The sequence below is a fragment of the Macaca fascicularis genome, chromosome 10, assembly GCF_037993035.2.
Source record: "Macaca fascicularis isolate 582-1 chromosome 10, T2T-MFA8v1.1".
In the NCBI taxonomy this organism is placed as follows: Eukaryota; Metazoa; Chordata; class Mammalia; order Primates; family Cercopithecidae; genus Macaca; species Macaca fascicularis.
In genome coordinates, this window is record NC_088384.1 from 59,342,026 (window position 1) to 59,356,693 (window position 14,668).

The window sequence follows — 14,668 nt, forward strand, 5'->3', positions numbered from 1 at the left end:
GAGTGATAGACTCAGTCTCAAAAAAAGAAAAAAAAAAAAAAAGACTGAAATACTCCCCCACCTTCCTTCCCTTTCCCCCTTCAGAACCTACCGTGATTTGCAGTTTCTGATCCTTTAAGAGGCAGAATACATTCGATGGGACTAACTGTGGCTTTCTTCCATTGCCGCTGAACATCCCCAAAAAGGCCGGAAACCCCCCGACTCAGGTCGAGGAGGTGGTGTTTGGTTTTATTTCTCTCTCTCTCTCGACTTTTATTTCTTGTTCAAGCATACATGTGCAAGTTTGTTCTATAGTAAACTTCTGACTGGGGGGTTCAGTGTGCAGGTTGTTTCATCACCCAGGTACTCAGTACAGTACCCTTCAGTTTTCGTGTTTTTATCTGAACCTGTCTCTTCTCCCACTCCTCCTCCCTCAGGTAGGCCCCCGTGTCTGTCGTCCCTCTCTTTCTGCCCATGTGTTTTCATTATTTAGCTCCCACTTATAGATGAGAACATGTGGTATTTAATTTACTGCTGGTTTCATCTTCGGTGATGGTGATGAAAGAGATATGATACTAAATCAACCCTTCAGACATTCCCCTCCTTCCCACCCCACACTCCCTTTCCAACACACACCCTCACCCCTGCACCACCTACTCAAGCCAAAGAAAGGATGAAAGACGTAAAGTAAGAGATCATCCTCCAAGGCGGTGGAGGCAGGGGATCTCGAAGCCTGAGCAAGCGTTGGGGGGTGGGGGATGTCCTGGCCAAGCTAGCAAAGGTAGGGGACTGATTTTCTAGCCCCACCCACCCCCCAATCCCCAGCCGCAGCCAGCCTTCCAGTGGGGTGGCACCTGAAAAAGCTTCTGAATGGAGAGAAGCCTGAGGCTATGGAAGTCATCAGCTCTGAATCCTGGAAGGGAATAAAGCTTTGTGCATTTGAATGGGGCTTTGGAATGTGGTGCTGTGGCTTCCAAAGTGATGCACCTTGCCTCACATGGAGCAAGAATCTGTCTCAAAAAGTAATCAGAAAAATTAGTACAGCTGTCGTGGTTGTGAATCATTCCCTGGAGGCCAGGCTCAGTGGCTCACGCCCACCATCCCAGCACTTAGACTCTGGATAGGGAGGATTGCAACAAATTGACGAGACCCTCTCTGTAGAAACAATTTAAAAATGATATGGGCACACTGACCCATGCCTGTGTTCCAGGTACTCTACTCTGCAGGCTGAGGTAGAAGGATCACTTGAGCTAAGGAGTGTCCAGGCTGTGTGAGTGTCCAGGCTGCAGTGAGTGAGCAATGATGGCACTACAGCTTTCCAGCCAGGGTGACAGAGTGAGACGCTGTCTCTAAATCGATCAATCAATCAATCCATCAAATCACTGGAAGGGGCTCTCTATTTCTTACTTTCAGTGGGTGTCTCTTTAGGTCAGGTTGGCATGGTGGCTCACCCCAGTAATCCTAGCACTTTGGGAGGCTGAGTTGAAAAAAGAACGAAAGAAAGAAAAAGAAAACGGTGGGGGGAGGGTTATCACCTTGAATGGTGACTAAATCTACACAAACCCAGCAAAGAAGGAACCTGTGTAGGATTAGGTAAATGCATCCTGTTTTATTTTTTTTTATTTACTGTACAGTGTAGTCATCTTAAAGATGACTGGGGCTGGGTGCAGTGGCTCAAGCATGTAATCCCAGGACTTTGGGAGGCTGAGACGGGTGAATCTGAGGCCAGGAGTTCGAGACCAGCCTGGCCAAGATGGTGAAACCCCGTCTTTACTGAAAACATGAAAATTAGCTGGGCACGGTGGTGGGAGCCTGTAATCCCCCACTACTCGGGAGGTTAAAGCAGAAGAATCCCTTGAATCCGGGAGGCGGAGGTTACAGTGTGCTGATATCATGCCACTGCACTCTAGCCTGGGCAACAGAGTGAGACTCCATCTCCAAAAAAATGAATTAAAAAAAAAATGAAGATGAGTGGATCAGCCTGCCCAACATGGCAAAACTCTGTTGATCACTAAAAATACAAATATCAGCCGGCCTGGTGGCATGTGCCTGTAATCCCAGCCACTCAGGGAAGCTGAGGCATGAGAATCGCTACAGCCTGGAAGGTGGAGGTGGCAAAGTGAGACCCTGTCTCAAAAAAAAGAAAGATGAAGCCAGTGGCTCACACCTGTAATCCCAGTACTTTGGGAGGCCAAGCAGGTATTCCCAGCAGTTTGGGAGACTTGAGAAAGAAAAAGAAAGAAAGGAAGAAAGAAGGAAGGAAGGAAGGAAGGGGGGAGGGAGGGAGGGGAGAAAAGAGAGAGAAAGAGAGGAAGAAAGAGAAGAAAGAAAGAAAGAAAATATACATCTCAGAGTTGACAAATGGGTAGATCCACTATGAGCTGCACATGGGATGGTGGCCAAGCTTGAATTGCAGTTTGCGGTTTTCTTTTCTTTTCTTTGTTTTTAATAGACAGAGTCTTGCTCTGTCACCAGGCTGGAGTGCTATGGTGTGATCTTGACTCACTGCAATCTCTGGCTCCCTGGTTCAAGCGATTCTCCTGCCTCAGCTTTCTGAGAAGCTTGGATTACAGGAGCACAGCACTACACCAAGCTACTTTTTGTATTTTTATTAGAGATGGAGTTTCACCATCTTGGCCAGGATGGTCTTGATCTCCTGACTTCGTGATCCTCCCACCTTGGCCACTCAAAGTGCTGGGATTACAGGTGTGAGCCATTGCGCCCATCCAGATTGCAGTTTCCCTGCTCGGTTGGTGTAGACTTGCCATTGTATAAAATTGACCCCACGGTCAGTAGCCCTTTCATTAATTATCAGTAAATGTACAGCATCTATGCATAGTACATTGCACACTGGTTTCTTTGGTTCTCTTTCTTTCTTTTCCCTTCCCTTCTCTTCCCTTCCCTTTCCTTCCAATCCTCTTTTCTCTCTTTCTTTCTTTCTTTCTTTCTTTCTTTCTTTCTTTTCTTTCTTTCTTTCTTTCTTTTCTTTCTTTCTTTCTTTCTTTCTTTCTTTCCTTCTTTCTTTCTTTCTTTCTTTCTTTCTTTCTTTCTTTCTTTCTTTTTCTTTCTTTCTTTTTCTCTCTTTATTTCTTCTTTCTTTTTCTCTTTCTTCTTTCTTTCTTTCTTTCTCTCTCTCTCTCTCTCTCTCTCTCTCTCACACAGGATTGCCCATGTTAGAGTGGGTCACAGCTGACTTCAGCCTTGACTTTTTGGGCCTCAAGTGATCTTCTCCTTATCTCCGCTGCCCGAGTAGCTGGGGCTACTGGCATGTACCACCACACCCAGCTAATCTTATTATTATTATTATTATTTTGAGACAGAATCTGGCTCTGTCACCCTGGCTGGAGTGCCATGGCACAGTCTCAGCTCACAGCAACCTCCACTTCTGCCTCCCTGGTTCAAGTAATTATCCTGCCCCAGCCTCCTGGGTTTTTGCCATGTTGACCATGGCTGGTCTCGAACTCCTGGCCTGAAGTTGATCCATGTGCCTTGACCTCCCAGTGTGCCAGGATTACAGGCACGAGCCACTGCATCTGACTGAATTTTATCTATTCTATCTCATATATACCGAAGGAATATTTTTGGAAGTCAATGCTAGCATAACCCCCATTGTGCATATTTCAGGGCTGGGGAGATGTGAAACACACGATGACTTTTATATGATCACAGAAATGAAAAGGAAATGAATGCTCTAACCCAGCTCTGTTCCCTTAACCTGGGGCCCTGGCTGCATTTAGATGTTTTCAGGGGTTAAGGGACTTGTGGTTGCCTAATTGTGTACAGGTGAAGAGTTGATATGGGAGAGGAAGGTGAGTAATCAGCAGCTGTGCAGGGCCTTTGCATAGATTTACGGAAGAACAGGGCTCAGGGGGTGGAATCTTGAAGAATTAACACACTTCCCTTGTGACAGAACCTGACGGAATTTAGGACTTTGAAAACCAGACACCCACATTCTAGAGACAGTCCTATACCTATCTCATTTCATGGGAGATGCTTAAGAGAGCACTATGTTCTCATTGTATGGTGACATTTCTAAGCTGTTGCCTTAGAAAGGCTCAAAGTGAGGGCCTTTTCCTATAATATAGACATTGGCTCAGCCCGCATCCTCGATGCCTCTGTCCATTTGGTAAGACAGTGTACCCACAGGTAACCCACAGGTAACACTATGTAGCCCAGGGCAGGTCCATCCATGCCAGGCCTCTCTTGTCATCTAAACTGGACAACCCCATCCGTCCCACCATAACTGTGTGTTGCAGGGGGAGCAGGAAAGGAGGGGGTTCTTCCTAACAGGGGCAGGTTGTCAAGCATTGGAATCCTGGTGGATCTATCTGTCATGTTCACATCCAGGTCATGGCTGGTGGAATAAAAATTTGAGTGTTGGAGTACCAAGTTTGTCTACTCAAAAGTGAATCCAAAGGTCTTAAACTGTCCTATGGTTTCCTCACTGGCTGGGGGTCTATGCAGATGCTATGTGCCTGATCTGGGGAGCAGAATTTCTAGTAGGGATGTCGCCTTGTGGTGAAAACAAAGCAGATCGTTAACTTTTTATTTTTTATTTTTTTGGCTTTGTTGCTGGGCACTTTCTTTACAGAGCTGCATTAAAATATGTGGGCAGCTGTTTGATGGGTTAAACTCCCCCATCTCCTTAGACAAGGGGCAGGTTTACTACACCACCAAGCATGGCCCACAGCAAGCTATGGTAAGAGCAGACACATGGGAGTCTCTACAGACAGGGGCCTGACAAGACCAGGATGGGCTCAGGACCCAGACTCAAATATGGACTCTCTCTTGGCTGTGTCCTAGAGCTTTTTTATATGAGTGACCAAAAGTTCTTCCCCTCAAAAATCTGGCCTTCATTAGTCCCAATGGCAACTTGGTTAGGTTTAAAGTCCCTGTTTACATACTTATACATATATCAGAGAAGGCCTATGTGTTGATTTTACTTTACATTAGGCTGTATTTATTCATGTTGCTACAGTTTGTATTGTTTTAACTATTTGCCCCAGGTATCTTCTGTAGCAGGCAGCTTCACTGTACTGCCAGACCTTCTCTGAGACTTAAAAGCCACCACTATTACTAGGGAGGTTTTTACACAAAAATAGGGAAGAGGTTACATTAAAAATTGGTTACATTGTTCCATGCATTTGTCTGCAATGTGTCATCTCAGAGAACCCATCCCTGCAGTTCATCAGGGCAGAAGCTGTGCCTTCGCATGTCTTTGTAATGTTCTATAAAAGGAGGTCATTTCCCAGAGTGGTTTAGCCTTTCAATGCTGGTGGAGCCAGCCATGAAAACATACTGTTTTCATTTTAGCTGTAATGCAGGAAACATTATTTGTGTGTCATGATTGGCTGTAACTGTTTGCTTGGGCCACCATAACCCAGTACCATGGACTGAAGGACTCAGTGAAAACTAAGTGTCTCATAATTCTGGAAACTAGAATTTCAACATCAAGCTATTGGCTGCAATGGTTTCTTTAATGCCTCTTTCTACTAGAAATTAGATGACTGCCTTCTATTTCTGTTTACACAGGGTCTTCCCTTGAGCCTCTCTGTGCCTTTACTGTTTTTAAAAGGACTCCAGTCATATTTAGGTTCCACTTCACTTAATTTACTTAATCATAGTCACTTCTTTAAGGACCATATGTCCAAACACTCACTCCCAATTTGAGGCTGATTACATTATATATGTCTTAGTATATCAACATGCGAATATTAGAATATCAACATATAAATTTGGGAGAAGAGACACAATTTAGAATATCATATGCATTAAACCCCTCTTGATGGTAGATTCCCAGGAAAGTAATTACTGGGTGAAAGGAGAAACATATGTAAATTTTTTATAGCTAAAGCCAGATGACTTTCCAAAAGGTCTGTGGGAAGTACATTGCTATCAACAGTTCCTGAATATAGCTACTTCTCTGCACCCAGCCTCCTCTGGATGTTAACATTCTTTGAATTTTTTGACAATCTCAGGTCTGTGGGGCAAATAAAAACACATTGTTCCTTTTAATTCCAGCTTTCCAATTGATATGTTTGAGTCACTTTTTAGTTGTTATTTTAAATATGAATTTAGGTTTTCTGTTCCTCAAGTTATCTGTCTTGCCTGTCTTGCCCTGTTCACTGTCCCCGAAGTGGAGAGGCAATAAGGCTTCTTCAGGTTCTTGCACTCAATGTCAAAAGCCACTGTGTTTCAGGTAACTTAGAGGGAATTTCATGCAGCCCTCTCTGTGGAAGGTTCTTAGTTCTGACCCATGTGCTGTTCAGCAGCCATTTGAATCCTGTGTTTTCTCATCTTTGCACTGAGGACATTTTTGCAGAACTCAATGGGAAAATGCACTTCATACAGGCTATTAATACTGATGGGTGGCCAGGTGCGGTGGCTTATGCCTGTAATCCCAGCACTTTGGGAGGCTGAGGCAGGCGGATCACGAGGTCAGGAGATGGAGACCATCCTGGCTAACACGGTGAAACCCATCTCAACTAAAAATACAAAAAATGAGCTGGGCATTGTGGGGGGTGCCTGTGGTCCCAGCTACTCAGGAGGATGAGGCAGGAGAATGGCATGAACCCAGGAGGCGGAGCTTGCAGTGAGCCGATATCAGGCCACTGCACTCCAGCCTGGGTGACAGAGTGAGACTCTGTCTCAAAACAAACAAAACAAAACGGATGGGTGCTGTTGCTTCACAGCTGACAAAATTTCATGAGAATTTCTTGTAGGTATCAGTGGTTAGATTGTCACCCACCCCCATATGAATTTTTTTTTTAAAGTCCAAAACTTTTTGTCAGGCACATGCATGTCCTCCACATTCATAAGAAGAAATGTCTGTGGCCAGGCACAGAGGCTAATAATGCCTGTAATCCCAGCACTTTGGGAGTCCGAGAAGGGTGAATCACCTGAGGTCAGGAGTTTGAGACCAGCCTGACCAACATAGAGAAGCCCCGTTTCTACTAAAAATGCAAAATTTGTCTGGTGTGGTGGCGCATGCCTGTGATCCCAACTACTTGGGAAGCTGAGGCAGGAGAATCGCTTGAACCCAGGAGGTGGAGGTTGCAGTGAGCTGAGATTACACTACTGTACTCCAGCCTGGGAAACAAGAGTGAAACTCTGTCTCAAAAAATAAAATAAATAGACTGGGTATGGTGGCTCTTGCCTGTAATCCTAGCACTTTGGGAGGCCAAGGTGGGCAAATCACGACCTTAGGAGATCAAGACCATCCTGGCTAACATCGTGAAGCCCCATCTCTACTAAAAGTACAAAAAATTAGCTGGATGTGGTGGCAGGTGCCTGTAGTCTCAGCTAATCGGGAGGCTGAGGCAGGAGAATGGCGTGAACCCAGGAGATGAGCTTGTAGTGAGCTGAGATCATGCCACTGTACTCCAGCCTGGGCGACAGAGCGAAACTCCAAAATAAATAAATAAATAAATAAATAAAAATAAACAGAAAAGAACAGTAGAATGTATGGTCATACTTCTGGCTTTTGGGGCTTTTCCAAAGAGTAGTTTTTGTCTGCCATGACACAGAATACTCAAAGACGTGGTGGTATACTTTGAATGACAGTTTGGTTTGGCAGAGACCAAAGGTAATAAAAGAAAATGAATCTTGAGAAAAGGTTTGAGAGACCTTCAGAATTTCTAGGCCAACGAGTTGTGTCAGACACCCTCTGGACAAAGCCACTATGTAAAAATTATGACTGGTAATTTTTTTAAACTCCCAAATTTAATGGACATATACAATGTAATATAATATAATCAGCCAAAAATTACAATATATACAAAGTATTAGGGCATTATGGTGCAATAACAAAAACAAGATAAATATCCAAAAATCTACCCTAAAGAAAGAGATGTATAAATTACCTAAAAAAATTTAAAATAATTATCTAAATAGTACTCAGTGAGCAAAATGTGAGCACAGACAACTAAATAAAATCAGGAAAATAGAACATATATAATAAGATAAAAAAATAGCAAAAAGCAAATTATGGAGTTGAAGAATATAAAAAGAAATAATGCCTGAGAAATGATCAAACTTAAGAAAAAAACAAAAATTTAAAAGTTCAACAAATTTTGACTAGGATAAACACAAAGATTCATAATGAGAAAAATTATAAGCAAAGTTTTGAAAGTCACAGACTAGTAGATAATCTTGAAAGCCAAAAAAGGAAAGCTATATGTTATTTATAAGGGTGCCTCTTTGAGATAACCAGTGAATCTAGCTGCAGGAATTTTGCCGGCCAGAAGGGACATGGGTAATATAGTGAATGTGCTGAAAGAACAAAAACTTTTAAGCTATAATACTATATCCAGATAAACTATTTATCAAAATGAAGAAAAAGTAAAGTCCTTTCATGATGACCACATACTACAAAAGCATATCGCCACTAGGCCTGCACTACCAGAAATGCTAAAGAGAGTTCCTCTCATTAAAAATAAAGTGATACATGAAAAAAAAAAAAGTGATACTAAACAGCATCGCAAAATTACATGAAAGTACGTAACTCTCTAGAAAAGACATATACAGGCACAAAAATAAAATTCCGATGAATTCAAGTGGTAGCTCACAAAACATATGTAATATGTTATATAATTTAAAAAGCCTAAAATATTCAGAACCTTTTGTTAATGATATATAATATAAAAAGCTATTGGTGACATCAATAATATAAAGTTGAGGCAGACAGAAAGAGGAAGAATGTTCATATGCAACTAAAGTTAAGTTGCTACTGGCCAGGCACAGTGGCTCAGGTCTGAAATCCCAGCATTCTGGGAGGCCGAAGCAGGTGGATCACCTGAGGTCAGGAGTTTGCGACCAGCTTGGCCAACATGGTGAAACCCCATCTCTACTAAAATACAAAAAAATTAGCTGGGGCTCGGCTCAGTGGCTCACGCCTGTAATTCCAGCACTTTGGGAGGCCGAGGCGGGAAGATCACGATGTCAGGAGATCGAGACCATCCTGGCTAACACGGTGAAACCCCGTCTCTACTAAAAATACAAAAAAGTAGCTTGGCATGGTGGCGAGCCCCTGTAGTCCCAACCACTCAGGAGGCTGAGGCAGGAGAATGGCGTGAACCAGGGAGGCAGAGCTTGCAGCGAGCCAAGATTATGCCATTGCAGCCTGGGTGACAGAGAGAGACTCTGTCTCAAAAAAGAAAAAAAAATTAGCTGGGCACGGTGACAGGCACCTATTATCCCAGCTACTCAGGAAACTGAGGGAGGGGAATCACATGAACCTGGGAGGTGGGATTTGCAGTGAGCCGAGATCCTACCATTGCACTCCAGCCTGGGCAACAGAGAAAGACTCAGTCTAAAAAAAAAAAAATTAAGTTGTTACCAATTTAAAATATATTGTGCCGGGCGCGGTGGCTCACGCCTGTAATCCCAGCACTTTGGGAGGCCGAGGCGGGCGGATCACAAGGTCAGGAGATCAAGACCACGGTGAAACCCCGTCTCTACTAAAAATTACAAAAAATTAGCCGGGCGCGGTTGTGGGCGCCTGTAGTCCCAGCTACTCGGGAGGCTGAGGCAGGAGAATGGCGTGAACCCGGGAGGCGGAGCTTGCAGTGAGCCGAGATCGCGCCACTGCACTCCACCCTGGGCTGGGCGACAGAGCGAGACTCCGTCTCAAAAATAAATAAATAAATAAATAAATAAATAAATAAATAAATAAATAAAATAAAATATATTGTAACTTTAAGAGGTTTTATGGGCCAGGTGTGGTGTCTCACACCTATAATCCAAGCACTTTGGGAGGCCGAGGCGTGTGAATCACAAGTTCAGGATTTCGAGACCAGCCTGGCCAACATGGTGAAACCCCCAATCTATAATAAAAATACAAAAAATTAGCCGGGCATAGTAGTGGGCGCCTGTAATCCAAGCTCCTGGGGAGACTAAGGAAGGAGAATCATTTGAACTCAGGAGGCGGAGGTTGCAGTGAGCTGAGATCATTCCACTGCCCTCCAGTGGTGGGCTACAGTGTAAGACACTGTCCAAAAAAAAAAGAAACCAAAAAAAAGATTTTATGTAATTCCCATGTCAACCACAAAGAAAATATTCACAGAGATACATACACACACACACACACAAAAAAAATACATTAAAGCATCTCACTACAAAAATCAACACAAAAAGGAAGATTCAAAAGAGTGGGTAAAGGGGGCCACATAGCTATAAAATCAGAGACAACAATGACAAAAGTAAGTCCTTCATTTTCAAAAACCTATTTTAATATTTATGAACTAAACTTTTCAATCAAAACATGTAAATTGAATAGAGGGATTAATAAAACAAAGCCCAACTTTATCTTCTCCATAAGTGACTCACTTTAGATCTAATGTCAAAACTAGACTGAAAGTAGCAAGATGAAAATAGACTTTTGATGTAAATGGTTATTGAATGAGAGCAGTGCTGGTCATAACTGTGTTAGGCAAAATAAATTTTAGTCATAGTTCATAAAATAAACTTTAAGTCTAAACTTTGCAGGAGACAAAGAAGGCCATTAAACAATAATAAAAGGGCTAATTTGCTGAGAATTTATGAAATTTTATTTTATATATATATATGTGTGTGTGTGTGTATATATATATATATAATTCTCACACCAGTGTTCCCAAATGTAGAAAGCAAACATTGAAATAATTATTACAATAGACAGAAAAATAATAATAGTAGAATACTTTAATTTGAACTTTAAATAATAATTAATAAAGCTAGCCAAAATATCAATAAGGAAACAGAAGGTTTGAAAACACTGGAGAAAAATTAGACCTAATGGGCATGTACAGAATACACAACAACAGCAAAACATACAATTTTCTGAATAGCTCATAAAAAATTCTTCTAGATACACCACCTATTAGGCCACAAAACAAGACTTAACAATTTTTTAAAAATATACACCTTAAAGACTATTATTTCTGATAAAAATGAAATAAAACTAGAAATCAATAACAGAAGAAAACAAAAATATCAACATATATATGGAAATTACACAACTCACTTGAGCATGTTCATATTCAGGGGTTGTAAGACTTAATATTGTGAAGATGTTCATGCTGCCTAGTGGGCTACAGATTCAATGCAATCCCTTTACAATTAACAAGTTGTTTTTTTTTTTTTTTTAGAAACAGAAACACCAACAAATTATATGGACTCTCAAGGGACAATAAAGAGCCCAAAAATGTTTTAAAAAAGAAACAATGTTAGTGACCTCACCTTTTCTAATTTCAAAGCACATTACCAAGCTACAGTAATAAAAACAGTTTGATTCTGGCATAAAGACAGACAAGTTTTCCAATAAAACACAGTGTAGCACAAATGCAAACCTCGTACATATGGGTAAATAGTAATTTGAACACCTATATTCATTGAAGCATTATTCACAAAAGTGTCGGGAGAACCCACTCCTGATGGTTACATAGGTTCTTTTCTATTTCCTAGGTGTCTCGGCTGGTTTGAGAAATAAAGGGAAAGAGCACAAGAGAGAGAAATTTAAAGCTGGGTGTCTGGGGGAGACATCACATGTCAGCAGGATCCGTGATGTTCCCCAAGCCAAAAAACCAGCAAGTTTTTATTAGCAATTTTCAAAAGGGGAGGGAGTGCACGAATAGGGTGAGTTACAGAGATCACATACTTCACAAGGTAATAAAATATCACAAAGCAAATGGAGTCAGGGTGAGATCACAGGACCACCGGATGGGGCAAAATTAAAATTGCTAATGAAGTTTCAGGCACGCATTATCATTGATAACATCTTATCAGGAAACAGGGTTTGAGAGCAGACAACCTGACTAACCAAAATTTATTAGCTAGGAATTTTTCTCCTCTTAATAAGCGTGGGAGTGCTACAGGAGACCTGGGGTTATTTCATCCCTGCAGCTTCGACCCTAAATGGTGGCACACCTTAAAGGGGCCATCTATAAATCTACCTTCAGGGCGCATTCTCTTTCTCAGGGATGTTCCATGCTGAGAAAAAGAATTCAGCGATATTTCTCCTATTTGCTTCTGAAAGAGGAGAAATATAGCTCTGTTCCATCTGGCTCACCAGCGGCCAGTCCAAAGTTACCTCTCTTGTTACCTGAACATCGCTGTTATCCTGTTCTTTTTTTTAAGATGCCCAGATTTCATATTGTTCAAACACACATACTCTATAAACAATTTGTGCATCTGACACAATCACAGGGTCCTGAGGTGACATTCATCCTTCTCAGCTTACAAAGAAGATGACAGGATTAAGAGATTAACGACAGTCATAGTAAATCACAAAAGCATTGATTGGGGAAGTGATAAGTGTCCATTAAATCTTCACAATTTATGTTCAGAGATTATAGTAAATACAGGCATAAGAAATAATAAAAGGGTTAATTTGGGGAACTAATAAATGTACATGAAATCTTCACAATTTATGTTCTTCTGCTGTGACTTCAGCTGGTCCCTCTGTTCGGGGTCCCTGACTTCCTGCAACACAAAGGCCAATATTTTAAAACAAAACCAACTTTCCTCATGGAATTAATGAATAAATATGATTTGTAATATAAAAGTAATGGAAAACTACTCCGCTTTTAAAAGCAGAAAATCTTGTAATATCCACTATAAAGATAAACCTTGAGGACAGGATGCTAAGTAAACTTAGCCACAATAAAAGAGATACTTTATGATTCCACTTATATGTAATATCTAAATTATTGAAACTCTTAGAAATAGAAAATGGAATGGCTTTTATCAGGAGCCAGGTGGTAAAAAACATGGGTATTATTAATTTATTTCATGTGTATTGAGTTTTAGTTTTCAAAAAAGTTTTACAACTATGTTATATAACAATGTAAATACACAATATGACTAAACCATATAAGAAAAAATATTTATTTAAAATTCTACATTTTATGTTATGTATTTTTACCACAATCAAAATTTTAAATGACACCTGAGGGCAGGGCGTGGTGACTCATGCCTGTAATTCCAGCATTCTGGGAGGCTGAGGTGTGCAGATCACTTGAGGTCAAGAATTCAAGACCAGCCTGGCCCCATCTCTACTGAAAATACAAAAATTAGCCAGGCATGGTGGAGCATGCCTTTAATTCCAGCTACTCAGGAGGCTGAAGCAGGAGAATTGCTTTAACCCGGGAGGTGGAGGTTGCAGTGAGCTGAGATTGTGTCAATGCACTTTGGGCAACAGAGCAAGACTCTGTCTTAAATAAATAAATAAGACACCTAAAAGGGATAGAGTTACAAACTTTCTGAATAATTGCCTTCAAACCACAAAAGTTTCTTTCACACTAAGATAATACAAGATAAAGATGTTGAAATTAAGACAATTTCCATGACTACTCACTTAGACATAATCAATTATTGGCCACCAAGAAGAAAACTATATGAATCATAAACAAAATAGGGGTAATATTTATAGAAGCAAACAAACAATTATATTGACAAAGAATGTAGGGCTGAGTCATAGTTGGCTTTTGCCCCACACTGTCTTAAGGTGTACAGGGTTGAATATTGTCATACAAAATTATAATATATAAGCTAAAACTAAAAACAGTAAACTTATGTAAGGTGGCCTACCCTAAAAGTTGAAACACACAAACACAAAATTTCAAACAAAGTTAAAATTAACATTAACCCCCAAAATTCTGGTTTGAATGCTGTAATTCAAAACCATAATAAATAAGTAGAAACTAGAAACACAACTGATGTGAGGAGCCCACTCTAAAAAATACAGAAATATAAAATACAAAATATAATGAAGAGAAACTTTAACCCATAAAATCCTGAATAAACATAGAAAAGAATTCTAGATAACTACAATTTTCAACTCTAACTGTGCATCCATGAAAAGCATGAATTTTGAATCATTTGGATACAGTTAAGGCAAAAACTTTTTAAAGAAAACTGTTGGGAGCAAGCCCCCCATAGTCTGGCCATAAGCTGGCCCCAATACTGACCGTAAATAAAATCTCTGCAGCACTGTAACACGTTCATAACAGCCCTAATACCCAAGCTGGAAGGTTGTGGGTTTACAGGAGTGAGGGCAAGGAACACCTGGCCTGCCTAGGACTGAAAACCACTTAAAGGTATTCTTAAGCCACAAATAATAGCATGAGTGATCTGTGTCTTAAGGGCGTGTTCCTGCTGCAATTAATTTGGCCCATCCATTTGTTTGTCATAAGGGAAATCTTTAGTTAATTTAATATCTATAGACACAATGTTAATGACTGGTTTGCTGTTAATAAATATGTGGGTAAATCTCTGTTCAGGGCTCTCAGCTCTGAAGGCTGTCAGACCCCTGTTTTCCCACTTCACACCTTCATATTTCTGTGTGTGTGTCTTTAATTCCTCTAGCACCGCTGGGCTAGGGTCTCCCTGGCCGAGCTGGTCTCAGCAAGTGGCATCCATCATGCAGGCTCAAATCCTGGTCAAAGGGTCACCAGAGCAATGGTTGGAACCGAAAACTAGCTGGAGGACATCCGGGTACTCTTAGAGCAATCCTGTGGTGAGTAACAAGGGGAGCTCAGAAGCATCAGGGTAACAATAGGGCAAAGTTTGGGGTCTGGTTCATTCCACCTTGGAACTTTTTCAACTGATGATAAGGAAGGAGCGTATACATTATAAGTAACAGAAGAGGTTACACAGCAGGTTTATTTGCCAGCTAAAGCTAAAGCCGTGAAGGCAGGAGAGGTTCATCCCT